Source organism: Cervus canadensis, chromosome 6 (assembly GCF_019320065.1).
Source record: "Cervus canadensis isolate Bull #8, Minnesota chromosome 6, ASM1932006v1, whole genome shotgun sequence".
Lineage (NCBI taxonomy): Eukaryota > Metazoa > Chordata > Mammalia > Artiodactyla > Cervidae > Cervus > Cervus canadensis.
This window is the reverse complement of record NC_057391.1, coordinates 89,093,587-89,110,649: the sequence shown is the minus strand read 5'-3', so window position 1 is coordinate 89,110,649 and position 17,063 is coordinate 89,093,587. Positions and strand designations below refer to the sequence as shown.

The following is a 17,063-nucleotide window of genomic DNA, read 5'->3' as shown; positions in this document are numbered from 1 at the left end:
ATAAGAGGCTTTTGGAAGCTTCCTGATGGAAGAGGCCAACTGAGAGAGAAACTGGGTATTGTTCTGATAGGCAGGGCCATGTTCAGTAAATCTTTAATCCAATTTTCTGTTGATGGGTGGGGCTGTGTTCCCTCCCTGTTATATAACCTAAGGCCAAACTCTGGTGGAGGTGATGAAGATAATGGTGACCTCCTTCAAATGGTCCCATGCATGCACTGCTACACTCGGTCCTCCCAACCCTGCAGCAGGCCACCACCGACCCGCCACCACCGACCCGCCACCACCGACCCACCACACTTCCACTGGAGACTCCTGGACAATCACAGGCAAGTCTGGGTCAGTCTCTTGTGGGGTTGTCAACTAGAAAAAAAGATGTACAACTTAAGAAATGTGAGTTAAGTTTTATTTGGGGCAAAATGAGGACTGCATCCCAGAAGGCAGCATCTCAGATAGCTCTGAGAGACTGCTCCAAAGCGGCAATGGGGGAAAGTCAATATAAAAAGTTTTGGTGAAGGGGGAGTTCAATACCATGAAGGTTTCTGTTCCTAAAAACATCCAACTAACTAAAGGCCTGCCCGCCAGATTCCCTGGAGCACAGAGTGCCTCACTCCACTCTGAACTCCCTCAGAGATTGTTGAAGGTCAGCAGCATGGGGTTCAATCTCCATAGAAGCAGATGGCAAGTGCCTTCGTTGTTCAGTCATTGGCAATGCTCTTGGTAAGTGTAGTTGACACGTCACTGCTCCTTTCTCCTGGGTCCTGGAGCTCACAACGTTCTGTTTGTGTCCTCCAAGTGTCTGTTTCCCAGCCCTGTGTATGTCCTAGCAGCTCTATGGTGGGTTAATGGCAACCTCCTCCAAGACGGCTTATGTCTCACCCAGGTCTGCTGCACCCGGAGCCCTTGCCCCTGAGGCAGTCCACTGCTGACCTGTGCCTCTTTAGGAAACACTCAAACACAGTTCTGTCTCAGCCTCTTTGAGGTCTCTGGTTCCTGGTGTGTGCAAGGTTTGTTTGAGCCCTCTGAGCATCTCTGGTAGGTATGGGCAATTGATCTGACAGAGTCCCTGAAGAACTATGGGCGGAGGTTCCTGACATTGTACAAGAGACAGGGATCAAGACCATTGCCAAGAAAAAGGAATGAAAAATGGTTGTCTGAGGCGGCCTTACAAATAGCTGTGAAAAGAAGAGAAGTGAAAGGCAAAGGAGAAAAGGAAAGATAATACCATTTGAATGCAGAGTTCCAAAGAATAGCAAGGAGAGATAAGAAAGCCTTCTTTAGTTATGAATGTAAACAAATAGAGGAAAACAATAGAATGGAAAAGACTAGAGATGTCTTCAAGAAAATTAGAGATACCAGGGGAACATTTCATGCAAAGATGGGCTCAATAAAGGACAGAAATGGTATGGACCTAACAGAAGCAGAAGATGTTAAGAAGAGGTGGCAAGAATACACAGAAGAACTATATATAAAATATCTTCATGACCCAGATAATCAGATGGTGTGATCACTCACCTAGAGCCAGACATCCGGGAATGCAAAGTCAACTGGGCCTTAGGAAGCATCACTATGAACAAAGCTAGTGGAGGTCTTTTCAAATCAGTCAGTTCTTCACATTAGGTGCCCAAAGTACTGGAGTTTCAGCTTTAGCATTAGTCCTTCAAATGAATATTCAGGACCGATTTCCTTTAGGATGGACTGGTTGGATCTCCTTGCAGTCCAAGGGACTCTCAAGTGTCTTCTCCAACACCACAGTTCAAAAGCATCAGTTCTTCGGTGCTCAGCTTTCTTTATAGTCCAACTCTCACATCCATACATGACTACTGGAAAAACCATAGCTTTGGAGAAACCATAGGTCTCTGGAGCCCTCTCATCAACTAGAGAGAAACCTGTGAGCCACAAAGAAAGATGACACATTTTGGTACTAAGACCCAACATGGCCAAATAAATTCATAAATATTGCTAAATAAATAATTTGCAGAACTGTTGTTCCCAATCAGCAATTTGGATAAAATGCCTACTATTTTGATTAAACTATAGTTGGGCTTCTCTTCTCCCCTAGCTAACCATTTATGAGGCAAAGAATGGGAATTTGAAGATTCTATACCTGACCCTTTCATAGGTACACAAGAGAGTCATTTGAAGTCTTATGTAAGTCATGTGGGGGAGAATTATTCATTGTGATAAGATTTTCCCAAAGCTCAAAAAGATAGAGGAGACTTCTTGACCCTTGTTTTTTACCAGAAGTACGGGGTTCAAAGTTCAACATTGCCAGTGGCAACTCATCAAAGACACCTTTCAGCTGTCTTTTCCTCTTCTGTTGTTACAGGTTCATGGAATCCTTTTTTTCTCCAGGCTTTGTTTTTTCATAAAAGAGCAAACTTTGCTCTAAATTAAGGGTCAATGTTAGATTAGTCTTCTAATCCAGGAATGCTAGATTAGTTTTAAGGACAACTCAGTTCAGTTCAGTCGCTCAGTGGTGTCCCACTCTCTGCAACCCCATGGACTGCAGAACACAAGTCTTCCCTGTCCATCACCAACTCCTGGAGCTTGCTCATGTCCACTGAGTCAGTGATGCCATCCAACCAACTCACCCTCTGTCATTCCTTTCTCCTCCTGCATTTATAAAAAGAAGACAGCTATCAAAGACAATAGTAAAATAATGGGTAAGACACATTCCAATAAATATAAAAACTGATGATGGGCTGGATTTGCCTAAAATGATACAGTCTTCTGACAGCACAAGGATAAAAGAATATTCAGTTCCTTTAACATGTTACTTTGCTTCATGCTTCTAGTTTTATTTACATATCTAGTCTTCTAAAATAAAATAATTATAATAAATAAAAGGTTTTCTGTTTGATTGATGAGATAAACAAATTTCTTTTAGAAAATCATGAAAGATCTAATTAAGAATTACCTCTGAGAGGAAGGCTTGTCACCACCATACATTTTTTTCAGGGGTCTTTATCACTATATTCCTTATTCACCTGCTTCACTTCTTTTAATGCACATAATACTTTATTGGCCATCTGCATATCACTTCTGTTTTAAAGAATGTTAAGTTCCTTTAGTGAAGGCAGATTTTATCTTTTAAATTCAACTCTTATTATGAGCTTTTGAGACTGTTTTGTTTGTGGAAATATAGAAAAAACAAATAAATGAATAAAGTTGTGCCATGCCTTTCTAGAAGCAGGGTCTTCCTGGTTTGCATTTTTGGAGAAAAAAGTTGCTTCATTTGAGACTCAGGCAACAAGAGACAAATAAAGCAAAAATGTTTGCCTGTGACTGTATCTTTTGTTTTTGTTGTTTTTTTTGCTAGATAATCTTTACTAAAATTTGAAGCTACAGTGTGCTTCATTAAGAGAGACAACCAGATTTATCACTACAATTTTGAGAGAAGAAATGGAGATAATCTGAAAGCATTTTCTTTTTAATACATATTGCTCTTTCCAAATAAATAGCTGATTAAAAAAGGACTCTTAAAACCAGTGAGGAACATATAGTAACATATTATCTTCATCACATTAAGATCACAACTTTAAGGCTATCTTTTAAAAAAAGAAAATGCTGCTAATAGGATTTTTACCCTTTTTCAATAGTGTTTTCTGCCCGCATCCAATACTTCCATCATAAGATTCTCTACTATATTCCTATGTTATAAAAAAGTTTCTGTGACTATATTTACACATTGACTTTGGTACAATGAATAGTGAATAGTGTCATCAAGAAAAAATTAAAAAGAAAACTAAACTGACACTAAGATCACCTTATAATATTAACATGGCTTATAATGTCCAATTCTGCATTTACTTTAGTGATGAAATATCTCACATATTCTTTTTGCCTTTTGTCTGCCAGATGTATCAACCTCAAATATCATGTTGGTACTTTTTCACTGCAGTTAGGTCATAGCTGTCATTAGCCAAGAAATCCTGTGGAAAAAGTAAAACATATCTGGGGAAAACTAAAAAAAGTAACCAAAAACTCTGTCAAAATATTCAGGTTTGTAACAGGTAGTAGTTCTTATGAAAACAGATTCCAGAAGAGGGGGAAAAAAAAAAAAAATCAAACACTGAATGACTAGTCTGAATATTGCAAAGTGAACCAAAAAGCCACAGATGTTTCCAGGTTTATGTCTGAAAATCTGGAAAGACGAATGATTTATATATTTTCATTTTTATGATGGGGAGAGTGAAGTGAATTGTTCTGTAAGTAACATGTCATGAGTTGTTGGAACATATGTTGGAAAGCTCAGTGACTCGGATGCTGAAATTGGCCACTCTGCTTTTATTTCTAGTTCATAGATTTTTTTTCTGCTTTAATACAATTTTTATTATTTTGGGGAGAAAATGGAGAGCTGACAGATAACTTTGACTACCTAAAGTATTGAGGAGAAATTTAAGAAGTTTTCTTAGTTGAAAAGATTAGGCATGCAGAAAAAAATGAAGTCAATAGCATATTATTTTATTTAAAAAGATGCCTTTGGAAAATTTATTTGAAATATTTCTAAGGAAAAGCAAATAGAATACAATGAAAAATTTTCATATTTTCCTTTCTGTATCCACATTCTATAGGGTTTTTTTAACAATATATTTTTTAAAATTATTTATTTATTTTCAACTGTGCTGGGTTTTGCTGCTGTTTGGGCTTATCTCTAGCTGTGGCGAGTGGGGGCTAGTCTCAGCTGAGTTGCCGGGCTTCTCAATGTGGCTGCTTCTCTTGTTGAAGATCAGGGGCTCTAGGGCGTGTGGGTTTTAGTAGTTGCAGCTCCCAAGCTCAATGGTTGTGACCCAAGGGCTTAGTTTGCTCCAAGGCATGTGGAATCCTCCCAGATCAGGGATCAAACCCCTGTCTCCATTGGCAGGCAGATTCTTCACCACTGGGCCACCAGAGAAACCCCATGTACTACAATCTGAAAACAATTCTTAGACGCACATTCCTGATAATTGTTATTTCAGAATATGATTTTGAATGTATTCATTGTGAATCACATCATTGACCAGTAAGTATTATTGAAATCTGCCATCATTAAAGTGAATCATATTGCTTTTTTTTTGGATATGATTCAAAAGGTGCTTATATTAATTTGATACATACATCTAAATTTTAGATTTGCTTGTTCCTATGTTTCTTATTTATATTTTTCCTTCCTTGTCTCTTTACCTCAGACTCAGGAAACCACAACATGGGTCAGCTATTTACATCATCGCTGCCCAATTCTTTCAAACATGCCTGAAAACATCACTTCTAAATCAATCTTTAAAATGAATAATAACCCTAACATTCAGTTTAATATTTACAGAATAAAATTCATGAGCAAATATACACTAGCTATTTGTTATGATTAATTTTATAGAAATCTAATCTTAGAAGGGGATATGCAAATCTGCATAAATCTCCCAGGATTCCCAGGGTTTCCCTGGTGGCTCAGACAGAAAAGAATACGCCTGAGATGTGGGAGACCTGGGTTTGATCCCTGGGTTGGAAAGATCCCCTTGAGAAGGGAAAGGCTACCCACTCCAGTATCCTTGCCTGGAGAATTCCATGGACAGAGGAGCCTGGCAGGCTACAGTCCATGGGGTTGCAAAGAGTTGGACAAGACTGAACGACTTTCACTTTCACCAGTATTCTCTCTTTAGTCTCTCCTCACTATATACTATTCCCAATTTTAAATACAATGTGTTACATTCACACTTGTCCTAGTGAGACTCCAGTTAGGAGACATAAATCACATCAGTTATTGTAACAGAAGAAATTAATATAATAAATTGCTAACTAGGTATAAAGCTGTCAATTAGATAACTCAAAAGGTAGATGAAAACATGAAGGTATCAGGGAAGCAGCAATTTCAGGAAGAATTACCCTAGTTGGGCCTAGGGTCCAAAATGCTTCATAAATGGAAAATTGTCAGTAATCTTTAGTTCACCTTGTAATGGTTCCACCGTTCTAGAAGGTAACTTATCCAGAGACCTCTGACATCTTTAAATATAAACATGTACGAGATGTAACCAGCTTTTGTCTAATCCAGGCAGTAGAAGCATTAGCCTAGCATGATCTATTACATTCTAGGAATGGAAGTCTCTGAAATGGACTTTATTCAATTTACAACGTTACTTAGTATGCTTAGGATAGTGTGTTAGTCCCTCAGTCGTGTCTGACTCTTTGGGGCCCCATGGGCTGTGGCCCACCAGGCTTCTCTGTCCATGGGATTCTCCAGGCAAGAATACTGGAGTGGGTTGCCATGTCCTTCTCCAGGAATGCTTAGGCTAAATTAGTGGTAATTATTTAAACATTGCTGGTACTCCTTATTAAGTGAAATCTTTTAGGCAATTTTGAATACTGCAACCTAGCTTTCTGTATATGGAACCAAGTTTTCTTTTAAAAGCCATAATTTTCAACATAGATATTTGATAGAATAGAAATATCCATGAATAAAATTCTAGATATAGATACATGATAGATAGATAAATCACTAATATATTTTTATATATTAACTAGCATTGTTATTATAATAAAATAAGATGTTAATTTAAAACTATCCCCATGTAGACTACTGTGCTATGAGCCAGATTTCAAACATTATTTTTCAACACCAAACAATATTATTTTATAAGTAAAAAACTGACATTAGAAATATATTATCATTAAATTCTGTGATCTTGGCTCAAGAACATCAGCCATTAAGTAAAACTGCTGATTTATCTGTGATATGATAGGATTATACCACAAAAAGTGGGATTTTTTTGCTTCACTCTCCTAATTTTGTCTCTTATCACACGAGCACACAACAAAACAACTCGATATTTGGATATTAAATATGTTTTCGGTCACATACATTTATATTAACTTCTCTGAGTGTTTCATTCCATGCATCTTTTCTGGTCTCCAAAACAATATATGTAACTGACAAATTTGATGGTAGTGGTAAAGAGCCTGCCTACCAATGCAGGAGACATAAGAGACTCGGGTTTGATCTGTGGGTTAGGAAGATTCCCCTGGAGGAGGAAATGGCTAACCACTCCAATATTCTTGCCTGGAGAATTCCATGGACAGAAGAGCCCTGTGGCCTACAGTCCCTGGGGTCACAAAGAGTCAGACACAGCTGAGCTACAAACACTTTCACTTTGGGTCCTGAGGGTTAGGCTCTCGTGAATGGGAGTAATATCCTTATAAAAAAGACTCCAGAGCCTGACCTTCCTCCAGACGAGCCCACAGCAAGTTTCAAAAGAGAGCCGTCTATGAACCAATGACCCAGCCCTCAGCAAACATTTCATCTGCCAGCACCTGGATTTTGTAGTGCTGATCACCACTTCTCAGCCTCAGGAACATGGAAAAATAAGTCTGTCTTTTTTTTTTTTTTTAAGTCTGTCTTTTATAACCTACTCAGTCTATGGTATTCTGTTATACCCACCTGAACAGACTAAGATATATATTTCTCCAAGATGTATAGATAAATGTTATCAATTTGCCTTTACTTGCACATACAATGTCTGCCTCTACACTCTGTGAACAAACCTTACATGAGTAGAAACAATACTTAGATATTGATCATAGACCACATTGAATGATGAGTAAAAGCATCTATTATAGATACTTTCTTATATATATCTATTAAGAATGTTTATCAATGAAATATTTTAAATATATGAGGTAATTCATCTCATAGTTTATATATACATATATACAGTTATAGATATAGCAAGGTAGATATAAAAATTAATATCTATTAATTTATCTTTGGATTTCCCAGGTGGTGTTAGCAGTAAAGAATCTGCCAGCAATGCAGGAGACTTAGGAGACATGAGTTCAATCCCTGGGTCAGGAAGATCCCCTGGAGCAGAAAATGGCAACTCGCCCCAGTATTCTTGCCTGGGAAATTACATGACCAGAAGAAACTGGCGAGCTACAGTCCTCTTCTGTAGCTTAAGCCCTGCTTATAACAAAATATGCTTAGAATATAGCAATTTCTCTTTATAAAGTAGATTATGTATACTGTTATTAAAATGACCCATCACACTATAAAAGTCATTTTATTGTATCAAAAAATTTTACAATTTTTTAGAGGTTGGACATAGCAAGTTATTTATATGAAAATAGCAATTATAAAATCAGTCCTTGCAAAACTAAAATATGCTTCATAAGATTATCCAGTTCCACTTTCACATTTAATCTAATTAGCATGTTCAATTTTTTGTCTGATTTTGAATGCAGTGTCCTTTATTAGCAGAATTTTTTTTTTTTATAATAATCATGATCAGTCAACAAGATTGCTACACTGTTAACAAACAGCAAGTGGAGCTGTCAAAAGGAGCCCATTTAGACTTCTTTTTCCTTTTCCCTCAAAAACATGTGATAACAGATCAAATAACTGGTGTACCAGATTATAAAATGTGAAGATGTTTGTATATTCAGATGCTTGAAAGAAAAGTGAAAGAAAGTGAAGTCGTTCAGTTGTGTCCGACTCTTTGCGACCCTGTGGACTGTAGCCTGCCAGGCTCCTCCGTCCATGGGATTCTCCAGGCAAGAATACTGGAGTGGGTTGCCATTTCCTTCTCCAGATGCTTAGAGACCCATAAACAGTCACTGCTCTGTGATTCTAATCAAAGTTCTAAGAATCTATGGAGACTGACTGGGACATTGTAAGGTAAGGTGGAGTATATATTTAACCACTTGAACTTCTGAAGTCTATTCAGTACATCTGTAGAAAACTTTTTACTGTCTCATCCATGTCACCATTTTTTACTTTGTTTTTTATAGACACCTTCAAGAATATTATGGAAAGCAGAAAAATAAGTAATTTTTAATAAAAAAGACACCCCCCCCTTCTTGTTTCTATCTCACCTATGTTTGCTGTTGTTTAGTCCCTAAGTCATTTCCATCTCTTGTGACCCAGTGGACTGTAGCCTGCCAAGTTCCTCTGTCCATGAGATGTCCCAGACAAGAATATGGAGTGGGTTGCCATTCCCTTCTCCAGGGGATCTTCTCGACCCAGGGATCACACCCATGTCTCCTGAATTGCAAGTGGATTCTTTATCACTCAGCCACCAAGGAAGCCCTGGTTCTATGTAAATATACTTAAAGTAAGATATCAGGGGATATACTATTTAGAATTATGACTATTTGTATAGAAAATGTTCTATTCATTTCTCTATGGATCCTGTTGTTATTTTCATGCAATCTGAGTACCAATCTTTTTTTAGTACCAATGGTAACAACTGTTACTTTGTTAGAAGATGGGCCTCAAGCTTTTGGAGTACACATTTTTGTGTAAATGTGGAAAACTTTTATATTACATCACTTCCACAAGCGTTTCTTAACAAGTATCTGAGTGAGTTGGGAATATAAATGCCCCCAGGGATATAAATACCCCTTAGTCAGGACCATCTGGACATATGATACACACTTGAGAAAAAGTTACCCATCATGGGATATTGCATCACATCACATAGGTTCTTGACCATCTTCCTTTCTTGGTTCTATGTTCCTAGTTTCTTACTAGGTTTTCCCATGAACACTTCTTAACCAATCACTCTCAAATCTTGCATCTGAGGAACCTAATCTAAAATAAGACATGAGTAACAGGTGATGCTAGCGGTAAAGAACCCTCCTGCCAATGGAGGAGATGTAAGAGATGAGGGTTCAATCCCTGGGTCAGGAAGATCCCCTGGAGGAAGGTATGGCAGTCCACTTCAGTATTCTTGCCTGGAGAATCCTATGGACAGAGGAGCCTAGCAGGCTACAGTTCATAGGGTTGCAAAGAGTTGGACACGACTGAAGACATTTAGCAGAAAAAGCAGCAAAAGGCTTTTTGTGGAGGTGACTCTGAAATGATTCTGGGTAAGAATTTCTCAACAGTGGAAACTACGGCAGGTTTAAAAGGTAGAGTGAGGCAGCCCTCATTACTCCCAACACAATAGTCACATGTGATGATGAGCAGGGTTAAAGATTCCTGGCAAGTTTCTGCCTGTCTCCTCTGCTCCACTTCTAGCTCTTATTTCTAGCCTCTAGCCCAGCTGACCACAGCAAACTTAGGACCACCTGCAGGAGCGTGACTGTAGACTGCAGAAGTGATCGTTACAGAAGGTCAACAGCTCCCCCTGGATCCCCCCACGAGTTTCCCTCCTCCACTTTGATACCTGAGAGAGGATGATTTCTGTGACGGACTTGTTAATGTCTCCTCTGATTCTTCCGTTCTTTCTACCTTCATTTCTGTAGATCTCACAATTGTGCCAGATCTAACTGTTCCTTAAGTTCTTTATCTATAACTTTCATTGTGACTTATGCATAGTGGCACACACTTAATGGTCATTCCATAAATATGTAATGAATACACGGATGGTGATTTCACGGAAAGAGATCATTTACAAAGTGACTGGGCAATAAGTATTTCCCAAATAGTAAGTACTACCTTTTCACTGAAAGAATTAACTTAATTTTATCAGTGAAAAGGTAGTACCTTAAGCTAAACTTGGGCTTCGCTGATGGCTTAGATGGTAAAGAATCTGCCTGCAATGTGGGAGACCTGGGTTCGATTCCTGGGTCAGGGAGATGCCCTGGAGAAGGAAATGGCAACCCATAACAGTATCCTTGCCTGGGAAATCCCATAGACAGAAGAAGCTAGCTGACTACGGTTCATGGGGTCACAAAGAGTCAGATACAACTGAGCGACTAAGCACAGCGCATAAGCTACATTTAGAGATGCTTATGAAGCTTAGAATTCAAAGCAATTATTTTGTGAATTTAGAAAAGAAGCAAAAGGAAGGCATAGGAATAGAATATTCACATCCTCAGTTGATAATTTAAAATTGATCAAGCGCTCAATGTACCAACCATTACTTGTTTAATTGGAGCATAGATAAATGTGTACAGAGAAAAGATGATTCAGTTTCTCTGCAAATATTGATAGACTGGACCATATTGAACTTCCTTTTTCTTGCTGAACAAAAGAAACATGTTTCCCAATAAGCATCCAGGAAGCAGTAAGTAAGTAATTTGCAGTTGAACATGTGAAATTTTATACATCGCAACTAAAAACTAAACCTTGAAAAACAGCAGTGCTTAGGTGCTGCATCTGTGCAGAAAGATTAAAGTACCGCTTATTTTATTCAGCAATATAGTGAAGAAATTTAATAGACATCACTAGGAATTATGTCAATTAAGTAGACATATTATTCAAACATGGGAAAGGGAAAGTAATGAGACTTGATTTCCAAGATTTATTATATATGTAAGAAACCATTCAATGCAATAAAAACTCATGAAAATTAATATTTTCAAGTTAAATTATTATAGCACATTATTTATATGTCACTTGTTAATGCTGCTGTCATTATTCACTCTCAAGGTGCTGAATAAATTTTAACGGAAGCATAAATATGTTATCTTCAATTCAGGATAGCCTTTATGCTGCTATTTCAATTGGATTGACAATTTTTTCTCCTACTCCACTCTTCCCCCAGTAATGTGTGTCTATTTTTTTAGAAGAAAAGTGAAATATGGTGTGACTGCATTATAAAATATTGCCTTTATCACTTATTTAGCATCTTAGAACTCCAAATTGCATATGATAAAGGTTGCAATGTGTTTATACATTAAAGACCTGCAGGGAGTTATGCTGTGAAGCCAGCATCTCAAACCACTTTTGTTTACCATATAGAGGTCTATAGATATAAACAGGTGTAGATAACTACTTGCTTATAAGTAATCTACAGGAAGTAAAGATTACTTAAAAGTTAAGCAATGTTTAATAAGATTTTTCACAAGAAGTCAATTATGGAAAATATCATCTATAGTATCCATTGGCTGTGTGACCCTAGCTTCATTTCTCCTCTCTGAGCTGTGTTTCCATAGCTGTAAAGAGAAGGGAATGGCTATGCACTCCAGTATTTTTGCTGGGAGAATTCCATGGACAGTGGAGCCTGGTGGGCTACAGCCCATGGATGGCAGAATTGGACCCAACTGAGTGACTAACACTAAAGAAAGAAGCTATCCTCCGAGTCTACCTTACAGAATACTCCTAAAGCTCGGTAGAATTAATGAATGTGCAAGCGTGCTTTGCAAACCCTAAAACAGTGCATGGCTGAAAGAACAAAAAATACTGTGAATTATTCAAAGTATGTATTTTAATTAGCTATTCTTTTAAGCATAGCTCCAAATTTTTTAAAACTGTTTTTTAATGGGCTTTATTTCTTTTTCTTTTTTTTCTTAACCCCACAAATATCCTGTTTAATATAAGCACATTGCTTCTTTACTAATTACAGCTTTAGACTTTCTTTAGTCTTCACCCACTATGGGTAAGGTTTATTTATTTATTTATTTATTTATTTTCATTTATTTTTATTAGTTGGGGGCTAGTTACTTTACAATATTGTAGTGGTTTTTGCTGGGGAACACATGTAAATCAATGTATGGCATAGCTCCAAATTACTTCTTTAAGACAAGTGCTTGACCAAAGAGTTGTTCATCATGACCCAACTGACATACCAGAGTAGCCATCGGAATAAACCTTAAATAAAGAGAAAATATTTGCCACAACATGAAAAGGTATGGATACCATTAACATAAAGAATGGGAATTTGCTCTATGGCTAAGGAAACTCAAACAGGGGCTCTGTATCAACCTAGAGGCGTGGGATGGGGAGGGAGATGGGAGGGAGCTTCAAGAGGGAGGGGACACATGTGTACCTGTGGCTGATTCATGCTGAGGTTTGACAGAAAACAGCAAAGTTCTGTAAAGCAATTATCCTTCAATTAAAACATAAGTAAATTTTAAAAAGAATGCATGTTTAATAATATAAGCTTTCACAAACAAAAAAAGAAAAAGAAAAATGTAAATGGTCATTCAACAGAAGGAAGAATTGTAATGTTTCTATCATTGCAGAAGAATAAGAACATAAAAACAAAAACCCAAAATTATTTTAAAATGATAGCAGTTGGATAACAAACAGTTTGGTGGTATCTGAAAAAACTAAACATACTCTTACCACATGATCCAGCATTTGTGCTCCTTGGTATTTCACCCAACAGAGTCAAAAACTGATGTCCATACAAAAAAGTACACAGTGATATTTATGGCTGCATTATTCATAATTGCCAAAATTTGGAAGCAATCAAGATGTCCTTCAATAGGTGAATGGATTGACAAGCTGTGGCATATCCAGACAGAGGAATACTCAGCACTGAAAAAAAAAAAAAAGAAGAAGAAGAAAAAATGAGCAACCAAGTCATGAAAAGATGTGAAAGAACTTTAAATGTATAAGGATTACTAAGTGAAAAAAGCCAGTCTGAAAAGGCACATACTGTCTGATTTTGACTATACGCCATTCTGGAAAAGGCACAATTAAGAGGCAGTTCAAAAAAAAAAAAAAAAAAATCAGTGGTTTCTGGGATTGGATTAGGGTAAAGGATGAACAGGCAGAACATAGTAGATTTTTAAGGCAATAAAAAACTCCCTCCACAAAACTGTAATGATGGACAGATGTCATTACATATCTGTCCAAACACACAGAATGTACAAAACTGAGAGTGAACCCTGATGCAAGCTATGAGCTTTGAGTTATTCGGACATGTCAGCGTAAGTTCATCTATTGGAACAAAGATACCGCTAACAGGATGTTGATAACTGGAGAATTTATACATTGTGGGAACAGGAGGAAGACGGGAAAATTCAATTTTTGTCTTAGTTTTGCAATGAACCTAAAACTGGTCTAAAAAAACAATATCTTTTAAAAAGTGACAGGTATCATCCTTTGCAAAAACTGTACTATAAGAATTAAGATGGGTGAAACTGTCACCCAAGGATTAGGAAACATCAGCCAATCTATATCTCAAAATTATATAATTTATGTAATGCAGGGGTATTATCTATGACCCCTTCCATGAATAGCCTTTTGATCAATGAAGTGGAGAAAACTAAGGATAGCCCAGTTAGCAGAGAAGACCTCTGAACCCTTAAGAGAGAAGCAGGAAATTGTAGCACAGCTAAACTCTTTGAGAAATTTTAAAAGGCAATTTGGAGATATTTAGAGCCTGTGGAAGCCTGCTGGGAACAGGACTCGAAAATGACAAATATGTTGGAAAAATTGTGGTCCAAGGCCATTATTGCTGGCTATGAGTGGGATCTCTGGAACCAAAGGGAGCATACAGGCCTTCCTAAAATTGAAGGTGTTTACGTCAGAGGTTAAACTGATTTCTATCTAGGCAAGAGCTATGCTTATGTGTACAAAGAACAGCATAGTAACTCCTGGCAGAAAACCTAACAAAACCAGGGTAATCTGGGGAAAGGCAAGTCTGGCTCATGGAATCTAGCATGGCTCATGCCAAATTCTGAAATAACCTTCTTACTAAAGCCATTGGATACAGAATCTGTGTGATGTTGTACCCTTCAAGGATTTAAACTTACTGAAAATTAAATAAATGAAAGTGTGAATTTGTGGGGAAAAAAGGCAATTTAGAAATACTACTAGGTCACATATATTTTTAAGAGATCACAATATCTACCCAATGAAACATATAGAATCTATAAAGGGCTCAGGCTAATTGTTCATAATATGAAAATAGTAAGAAACAATTTGACAACTGAAACTGCAACTTTTAAAATATGGGACAAGTAATGCCGTCTTCTATAGAAAGTCATCCATACTCAAAATATAAATCTAAATTATATTTCCCTAGGAAATTAAGACTCATGAGAGTCCCTTGGACTGTAAGGAGATCCAACTAGTCCATCTATAGGAAATCAGTCCTGAATATTCATTGGAAGGACTGATGCTGAAGCTGAAACTCCAATACTTTGGCCACCTGGTGAGAAGAACTGACTCATTGGGGAAGACCCTGATGCTGGGAAAGATTGAAGGCGGGAGGAGAGGGGGGCGACAGAGGATGAGATGGGTAGATGGCATCATCGACTCAACAGACATAAGGACATGAGTTTGAATAAACCCGGGGTGTTGGTGATGGACTCCAGGGAGGCCTGGTGTGCTGTAGTCCATGGGGTCACAAAGAGTCAGACATGACTGGGTAACTGAACTGAACTGAACTGAGGAAATTAGGAAAAGAAAAATCAGTTTCTAAACTATACTTTTTGTATTAGTCCTCACATGTTGCACTCTAAACTTAAAAGGCTAAGACCTAAGAGGGAGTTTCTTATAGGGTCATTGGGACTCTAATAAGGAGAAAGGGGAAGAAAGAAAAAGGGAAATTGAGTTTGACCTTGAGGTTGTTCATATTTTTCAAAGAAGATATTTGTGAAATTTATATAATTATTCTAAAGCGCTTCTAGCTTTCAAAATTTAAATGTAGCATTTGTGGCATTTCTTTATCAGCAAATTTGGAACATGTTATCCCTACTCTTAAAAATGAAGGTAAATTATAATTAAGCTGTGGCTACTGTTTTACATATTAAATGTGCCAGTATCAGAAAGAGGGAATGAAATAAGTGGAAAATATCAGCTTCTAGCCAGGAAATTAAAATAAAGGAAGAAAAAAAAAAAAAAAAAACTAGCAGGAACACATAGCCCCTTAAATCAGCAGTGTCAGGAACGTGACAGACCACGTTTTTCTCTCCTTGTGGCTTTGATTTGCAGATGGACTCTGAGTTGCATTTATGTCAGAAGGTTTCACTTAAGTAAGGAAAGAAATGAAGTTGGGGCACAGATTGAAAAATGGGTTTTGGTTAAACAACCTGGGTATGAATGGATGAGAAAAGTTCTGGCCTATCTCTCATTAGATTCGTCACTTAGTTGTGATCTCTATTCATCTGAGGAGTCATGTTTAACTCTCTGAACATTTTTAAACTATATTCTTTGAAATGTATCTAAAAAAAAAAACAAAAAACACGTTTCAACCAGGATGAAAAATAGGTATTTCTCCAGAATCTGTTTAATGTGATTGAGTGCAATCTCCTGTTAAAAGTTCCAGAATCAAAATTAATGGAGTTGACATATTTTTAGAGATATCTTCAAAATCAGTTGCCTTTATTGTATCAGAAAGGCTTTACCTCCATATATTATGTGTGTATTATGTGTATGTATATTTAGCTGCTAAGTCACGTCTGACTCTTTGCAACTCCACGGATTGTAGCTCACCTGGCTTCTCTGTCCATGGGATTTCCCAGGCAAGAATATTGGAATGCGTTGCCTTTTCCTTCTCCAGGGGACCTTCTTGAATTAGGGATCGAACACACACCTCCTATACTGGCATACAGATTCTTTAGCACTGAGCCACCTGGGAAGTCCTATAAGTATAAAAAATGTCAACATCAACAAGTTATAGGTTTTAAGAGAGATTTTAAATTCTTCTAACTTATGGTGGTTACAAAATCTTGCCAGAAACAGAAGAGTGAGTAGAGTTTATGATCACAGTGAAGCATACCACAATTCACATAAAATGGAAGGAATTCCAATACCCTGCCACAGAGGAAACACAATTTAAACACACCAAAACCACACCCAAACTATCTCACATTTAATAGCAAAAAGTCAGTTTTAAAAGGTCTCATATGCGGCAGTTCTGACCTGTTGGCCCCAAGCTTCTCCATTTCCTTATTCTTGACTTACTTTCCTTCACTGTTTCCACACTCATCTTCCTTTCTCCTTCACTTGCCATTTACCATTATCTCTTTCTCCTACACTGATAACATCTTTTTTCTGAAAATTCTAGTTTGGTTTCTTGTTTATTTTTGGCTACACATTTTGACTTGGAAAGTATCAAAAGGCAGTGGCAAACACAGTCTAAAACAATCGTCTCTGAGCTCTGAAGACTTGATGCTTTTGAGCTGTGGTGCTGGAGAAGACTCCTGAGAGTCCCCTGGACTGCAGGGAGGTCACATCAGTCCATCCTAAAGGAAATCAGTCTTAAATATTCATTGGAAGGACTGATGCTGAGGCTGAAATTCCAACACTTTGGCCTCCTGATGAGAAGAGCTGACTCTTGGAAAAGACCCAGATGCTGGGAAAGATTGAAGGCAGGAGGAGAAGGGGATAACAAAGGGTGAGATGGTTGGATAGCATCACCAACTCAATGGACAGGAGTTCGAGTTAGCTTCAGGAGATTGTGAAGGACAAG

The 17,063-nt window shown here is 37.6% G+C and overlaps 1 pseudogene; it reads left to right on the top strand.

The window, feature by feature from the left end:
- Nucleotides 1–14,068: 14,068 nt before the first annotated feature.
- LOC122444348 lies at nt 14,069–14,394 on the top strand (annotated as a pseudogene).
- The last annotated feature ends 2,669 nt before the right edge of the window (nt 14,395–17,063 follow it).